Here is an 8379-nt window from a genome sequence, read left to right on the forward strand (position 1 = left end):
ACGCATTCGTGACAGCAAGTATGAAGGTCGCTGATCTCCAAGTTCAAGTCCTTGTAGTAAAGTACGTATTTTTGAAGATTCACTTTCTGAATAGATTTCAATGAGCCGCTGTTTCAGTTTGGAGTATTTATCACAATCAGGTGGTTTGAGAATTAAGTCATGCACTGAATTCAGAATATCAGACTCAATTGCTGAAACTACATGGTTGAATTTTGTAGAATCCTCACTAATGCGAGCGATAGAAAATTGTGCTTCGATCTGAGCGAACCACAATGAAGGATTATTTTTCCAGAAAGGCGGTGGCTTCACCGCAACGCGTGTGATTTGTGGCTCTGGTGGAACATCGTCGGGCATACTGATAGATAATTTTCACTTTAATTAATAAACACTTAACAGCACAAATATCGTAGCATGAGGATACACTATTGATATTTTACCATGATAACAATAAATATTTTAACCATGCAGAAAAAATTTACGTAACGATACACACACAAATAAGACAGGGTCAGCAATTACACACACAAATAATATTTTACCGAAATGCATTTGAAAAGAAACCCCTATTTGAGAAAAAATGATGCGTTCATTTTGTATTGCGCACACACAAAATCACCACTTCACACTGCTAAGGCACTTTCGAAGGAAAAAGGAAATCACTCCTGTAGCACATGGGAAAAAATTCACTACTTTCGAACACTGAGGGAAGAATTTTGCCGTAGTACGTTGCAGAAAAATTACTGATGTAGCATATTTAGCGAAAATCACTATTGTATCACATTTGTCACAAAAGTTGAATGATCGAAGAATTATTGCACGACTGGCGAAGTCAGCGGAACGGAACAGATCACATTGATGATTTGCTGAAGCTCCTTGCGATGATATGCACGACTTTGAAAAAAACACAAGCAATATATATCAATACTTCTAGAAATAATTGAAGGGGTACGTTGTAGCATACGTTTAATGTCCATATTCGTTGTTATTTTTAGTCAGTTCTTCAGAATGCCTTGGATGCACATGGCTTAGGGTCTTTGAAAATCCATTGTCAGTAGCGTGCTCAGTCAAAAGGTCACCACTTTTGGTGGTCGTGTGCTTAATGCATGATATAATTAAAGAAAATAAGAGTAGACAATCTCCTATAACAAAAGAATATATTAAGTATTAAATTACAATTTAAATTACATTGCAGAGATCAACGCAGAGCTCGGAACAGTTCATGCTACCGTCGCGTACAGTTGTCTGACGAGAAGTCTGAGTGAGTAATGACGTCGCTTTGACAAGCGTCTAGCCCCTCAGATGCTAGTTTCCTCCTGATTCCTCCCTGATCATTTGCGCAGATTCACGCCCAGCGTGTTTTTGTCAGGGAGCTCGGCATGCAGAAAGGAATCAGCTGGCACCGACGCCGTGCCGTCAAGCTACGAAAGTGCTGCGCATTACTCAGTGAAAATTAATTTCTTTTATTAGTTTTTCTACAGTATTTTTCTTTTTAAGTCGGATACATATTTACATGTTGATATTGATTTTTGGTTGTTTCTCATTTTCTATCAAACAATATATTATTTTGATTTGTGTATAAAAGAATTCCTGATATTTATTCATTCATTCATCTATACATCATTGCCCAAAGCTATTACAGATGCAGATATCAAAAGCTAGGAGCTCATTTCTTGTCTACTGAAGGCGTCATTTAAGAAGAGATTTTTAAAAATTCGGCACCCAATGGGGGGGAGGGCAAAAAATGTTTTTACGTTTTTTCTTATAAGGAAGAAATAGATGTACACAAGAGTCTTGCTTTAAAATGTATGGAACATGAATACTTAAAAACCAGTTTCAGAAGTTCGACCCCCCCAAGGACCCTTGAGAATTCGGCCCCCAAGGTGGTAGGGGCTGTGGTAAAAAAATTTTTATTAAGGTAGTACAATAATTGAGACAGATCGTAATAATCATAACAATAGAATAGAATAAATATTATTTTGTCTTTCATTGTTATGGGTTACCAGACTGGCAGCATGTAATAGGCAAGTCGCCACAGGGGCAAAACATGTTTTCACATATTTCTTCACACTTTAGATATCACAAGCGCCTGGCCCTAGCCACCACCCCTGTTCTTATTGGTTGCCGTTTATGACGTCAGGCTGAAAAGATCCCATTATCTGTTTCGTTTGAGTTATGTCAAGGGGAACTTATAACTACTTTGGATTTGGTTCTTTCCTGTGTTAATGTGAATTTGTGCAATGTAACAGAATATTTGCAATTAAAAGGAACCTAACAGTATAAGAAAATATGTCGGCACTTTTTATATAAATTGTTTAATCATGTTAATGGAATAGATAAAACTTTATAATGCGTAAATAGTGTTTGGCTAAGCAATCTGTATTCAATGCAATTCATAGCGCTATACTGATATTTAAGAAATGTATTTTATAATTTCATATAAAAGGAGACCATTAACAAGATTTGCTTCGTCAGCAATGTCAAGAAATAGCACTTAACTCTTACTGTGTAAATAATGTCTGCCGCAGTTTTCATGAATTAGCGGTTTATTTTGCAGAAAAGTGTTTTTAAAAGTGATATAAATGTAAAATTTATTTATTTCTTTATAAAAATGAACTGTTTGATAATTAAATAACCTTCCTTTCATTTATTGCTTGTTATATAGAGATTGTTTGGTATCAAAATTGTTCGTAGTCAGATTAATTTTTTACTTTCTAATCCTAGGCATTAATTTCTCCTCATTTATGGTTAAAAATAAGATAAAGTGATAAGATACTTTTAAATCGTAAAATACTTATAATATCGTTTATTTGACTTTGTCAGTTGGAGTTATCATTCTGTTTTTTTATGTATTATTGTTTTGTTTCTTAACTTTTATATCTTATAAAAAGTGTTTATTGTCCAATGACTTCGATATTCGTCTAATGACCAAAATACTGCTAAACGGTTATCGACTGCACATATGTATATTAACAATATATTTCTGAAGCTGCTTTTTATTTTTGTAATTTTTTCGCAAATATGGCAAATTATTCCATTGCTTCGCCTGTTTCAGCGCTAAAATGACCTCGAGCTCAAGCTTTTGGCGCACAAAAATGCTGCAGAGAACTCTTTTCGTCACTGTATGACATCTCAAGTCGTGTCCAATAAGAGCTTGGGGTGGTAGCTGGGGCCAGGCGCTTGTTTAGATATCCGACAGACAAACAAAGTAGACAGATGTCTTGTTTTGCACCCGCTAGGTCTTTCTGCACCGATGGGCGAAAAATCAAGCATAGGTGCGAAGGAAAGGTATATAGAAAGGGGGCAATTTCGTATCTGAGGAGAGTAAAAAGGGAACTTCGTACATCTTGCACGAGTTCAAAAGGTCAGGAAGAAAAGATGGGACAAAATAAAATTTAAAATAAATGGCCCAAAAATAATAGAGAGGAAAAAAAAAAGGGCCTATAGAAAGAAAAGGAAAAGAAGTAGAAAATATCCTAAAATACGATTGTGTCCATGAGTGTAGTTAAAAGGAGGAAAATTTGTCTTCATTTACAATAAATAGTGTCTCACAAGTGTGTGTGTGTGGTGAGTGTGTTTGGTAATGATGAATAGATGTGTTACTGGGGGAGAAAAAAATATTGACGGTGTTAAATTGCTTCGTATCAAGGTATTTAGCATGAAATACAAAGTAATATGTATGCTGAGTATGTGCAAAGTAATATGTATTGCATCCTGAGATATCAACAAAAGTCATCATACAAAGACTCAATCAAGTATATATTAATTTAACTAAAGTAAATTGTGCTATTTTCGTTCCCAACATTTTCATATATTTTTGCAAAAAACAGCAGCAGACAAACAAGATAGAACCATATACAATACAAGACCACAACCGTACACACACACACACACACACACAAAAAAAAAAAAAAAAAGATATATATATATGTGTGTATGTAAATTACTGAGTATATGTATTAAAAACACAAACATAGTATTTATTAATTTATATATCATAATTTATTACAAGATTTATTATTTTGCTATCATAATTTATTACTACTTAATTAATTAATTACACAATTGATTACTTAATTAATTACACAATGAGGGACACTGTTGTTTATATAAGCTCATAGTTCTAAGAATTTATTTAAGGCAGTGACGAATAATCCAATGGACATTTAACAGATAGCAAGGAACAGTATGAGAAAAAATCGGTGAGGTATAATATTATTTAAAGGCAAAAAATATTTAAGCGATCTAAAAGAAAAAAAAGAATCCAGAGGATCCGAGAGGAAATAGCGCGATGCCGTGAGTCCCCTATTTTCCATGGAGGTAGGAAGTAAGAAGGAGTCGCCCTAAACAAGTTTCTCCGTACCCTGCTCTGAAGCACCGGCGATCCCTACGTGGTGACCAAAACATTGGGTCATTTACCATTGAGTTCTATGGGATTTGACGCGTTCGGGTGTAAATATTTTGTAATTACGTCGCAAATATACATATAAATGTATATATTTTCTTTTTCTACAACACTTCAGAGTCCTAAGTATGTGAAAACAACATATTTTTAAACAACATTTCATTCTGAACGGAATTCAATGCTATACTTTTCACAGGACAGTTTTCTCAGAATGGTTTAATTTTAATGAAATATTTTCACAAGTTTTCGTTAATTACATTAGAAAAAAAAATTAAGGTAATTCGATTTTATTCGGTTAGGGTACAAAAATTGAGATCAAAGTTTATTGTATTATTAATATTAAAATTATGCATTATTTCTTTTCTATTTATAGAGCTTCTTCCTAAAATACTTTCTTAAATATGACATGATTTTTTGGCTTCTTTTAAATCGAAAAATGTAAGTCAATTTATAATTAATGCTCTATTCGGTTCATTTTAAATTAGAGAATTATTAGGAAAATAGTATTTGACTTTCTCTGAACATTTCTGAAAGGGAATAAAATAAGTTTTTTTTTTTAAGTATTATTTAAAACTTGTAACTGAGTTATTATAAAATGTAAAGGGAATAATTCTTTTAATTATACTTATCAGATTTTTTTTTACCCTTCATTTCAACAATACATATTCCAAAACTCTTTATAACGTTCTTAAGTGCGCATCTCATAGCATTTGCTTTACAATACCTTTTAACAGATTGCTTTCCAATACGAACAATTCTTGCTTAAATAGTTTTATAACGTATTTGTCAACAGGATTTCAATTTATGTTTATAATTCAATATTAAGGTTATTATATATTTAGATAACATTTATAATCATTATAAATTAGAAACATTTAATCATTAGATTTCTTCACAGTACTATCACAGTTGTTTATAAGTGAATAAATTCTTCATTTCAAATACATTTATAAATAATTTAATGAATATTTAAGTATTTTGTCAAAGGCAGATACATGCTTTTTGCAAGCACATGCATAAATACCCATACATATTTCCTATTTATCATTTCCGGCATGTGCAAATCTTTAATTTCTGTGCATTCACTATATTTTTCGTGTAAAGTAATTTACACTAATTTAGCATACACCCGAAAGTTTTACATAAAAATATATATATGAATATAATTTGAATGAAAATTATAAGTATTATTTTTAATTCCCACTCAAAGGTCAGTTTTTCTTCAAAATTCCTCCACGATGGCATCTCTCTCTTTAGGCAGATAGCCCTTGCATGTGTTACTCTATTTAATAAAAACTTAATCTGACCTATGTGCCTAATTACAAATATTTTAACATACATAATTTTATATTTACATTTAGCCATCAAGTTTCAAACTTTTCAAATCTTCTAGAAAATAAATTTTGGCAGATCTCTTTTAGCAATTTTCTTAAAATCTATATTTTTGTAGTGCAACAGCTTAGAATTTTATAAAACAAATTCATAATCAAAATCGCTGTTGTTAGTTATCGAAAAATAACCAAGATGTGATTTTTGCGTAAATGTCAGTAAACTATACAAATTGCTATTATCCATCACACTATGAATGTTTCTTTCATGCGAGAGTGTTCCTTTTTCGATTTCTATGGAACTGTCGTGTGTCGAAATACTATCAGAATTTTGTCAAACGAGCTTCTGAATGTAAACAAAAAACACCCCGTCTGGTGACACAAGCTTCAAAGCAGTGCTTCACTTCTAGCGCGGAATGGCCCCTCCTCCCTTTCCTACCTCCATGCTATTTTTCCTCTCACGAGATTCCTCAAAGCAAGATAAGGGGGCTTTGTAAGTGACGACAGACATGAACTGATAACGTTGGCGTCTGTTCGGAATTGTTTAACAAAAGAAGCCACAGGCAATAAGCAATTTCAAGTATTTTTTAATGCTAAAAACTGATTAAAAGTTAAAATTTATTGATTTAAAGGCACATATTTATAGAAATTTGATTGAGTTTAGATGAAAGAAGGGTACTTATCTTAAAATTCCAGCCTTTCGTTGTACTTCCTCACATTGTCCGCTGTTTCATTCTCATCAACATCGCAACTGAAAAACTTTTGAAAACGTGTAGGTATTGTAGAAAAATCAGTATTTCAATTTAATTTAATTGATATTCCCCAAGGGGAAAGGAATTTTTTTCACTTTTTTACGGAGCGCTGCGAACGTCCAGCCGCTTGCCTCGGTGATCGCAGCGCCCTCACCACTTTAGATATCCGTAAGATTCAGTGGTGGATAAGGCTGGTGCGGTTATGGGCTGATCAAGAAATTCGAACAATCGTATTGACACAGATGACTCGGCGAGACAGCCCTGCGAGGGAGGGTATGTGCATAGAATTAATACTTTCTCTGAAAAGTATATCTTCCAATGGTATACAAAATGCACAGATACGACAAATGGCAAAATCTATTCTGGATAAAATATCAACTTTTAGAATAATTTTGTCTGCTCATGTATATTTGAAAATATTTCAATATACTGAGCCAGTAATGAAATATTTGCAGACTAAAGGATTAGATTACATGCTAGCATATAATATAGTTAGGGAGGCTGCAAGCTCTTTAAAAGCCATCTCTAGAAACTTCAATTTAACATTTAATGCATCAAAATTGTTTGCAACAGATTACAATAATAAACTAGAAAGGCTGGGTTGTGATATAAAAGAAGAGCTACCTGTTAGAAGATACCAAAAGTGAAACAATTAGACGATGAAGAATCTGCCGACTATAATTTAAATTGCTCTATCAAACAAGTTATTATCTTTACTTTTATATTGGATAACGCCATTTAATCGATGAATAGTAGATTTAAAGGGCATAGGAAGTTGTATGAAGACATATCACTTCTCGATCCCCAAAACGTTTTGAAGCCATTTATCTTTTTCAAATGGCGCGTCACAAGTTCCACAGTGTTTCACAGTAATGGTCAGCATTTACTGTTTCACCACGTGGAAGGAACTCAATGAGCAGAATGCCCTTCTTGTCCCAGAACACTGTGCACATCACTTTGTGTACCGATAGTATCTGTTTGAATTTCGTCCCGACTGGAGATCCACTATGCTGCCAATGCATTGACTGCTGCTTGGTTTCAGCGGTGAAGTGCAGAATCCAAGTCTGATTGCCTGTGACGATCCCATTGAGGAACTTGTCGCCGTCATCGTGATACCGTTACAGAAATGTCAGTGCTGCTCCTAAGCGTTCAATTTTGTGTTCAGATGTCGGGTTTTTCGGCACCCACCTGGCACACAATTTTTTGAACAGCAGGTGCTTAGTGACAATCCCTTGCAACAAGGATTGTGATATCTGCAGAAAAAGTCTGCTCAGCTTCGTAATCGTGAAGCGACGGTTCTCCATCACGAGCTGCCGCACAAGCTCAACAAGATCATCATTGATGAGGGACTGTCTACCACTGCACTCTTCATTATGAGCACTTTGATGACCTTCTGAAAACTGCCTACACCAACGATGCATCATCTGCTTTACTCATGATGTTTGTCCCATAGACTTGACAATTAATTTCAATTGGCGTAGTACTTGCATTCAAGAACTTTACCACTGACCCAACCTCGCAGGCGGCAGGAGAAATAATAAGAGCTTCCCTCTCGGACCACTGCAACCACGCTACTGGCACGAGGCACAAGCGTCTAGCCCCTCAGATGCTAGTTTCCTCCTGATTCCTCCCTAATCATTTGTGCAGATTCACGCGCAGCGTGTTTACTCCAAAAAGCTTGGAGTGGTCCAAGCCGTTTTTTTTTTAAACAACACTCGTTTAAAACATCGCAAACTTGGTGCGCATTACTGAGTGTAAATTAATCTCTTTTATTAGTTTATCTGAAATAGTTTTCTTTTTAATTGGTATACATATTTATTTGTTCAGATGTTTTATTATAAATCTATACATAAAGGAAGAATTCCTGATTTATTCAACTACAGATCATCGCCCAAAG

The sequence above is a fragment of the Stegodyphus dumicola genome, chromosome 5 (genome assembly GCF_044657685.1).
Source record: "Stegodyphus dumicola isolate Sdum_Otavi_A_Nest chromosome 5, ASM4465768v1".
Classification (NCBI taxonomy): domain Eukaryota; kingdom Metazoa; phylum Arthropoda; class Arachnida; order Araneae; family Eresidae; genus Stegodyphus; species Stegodyphus dumicola.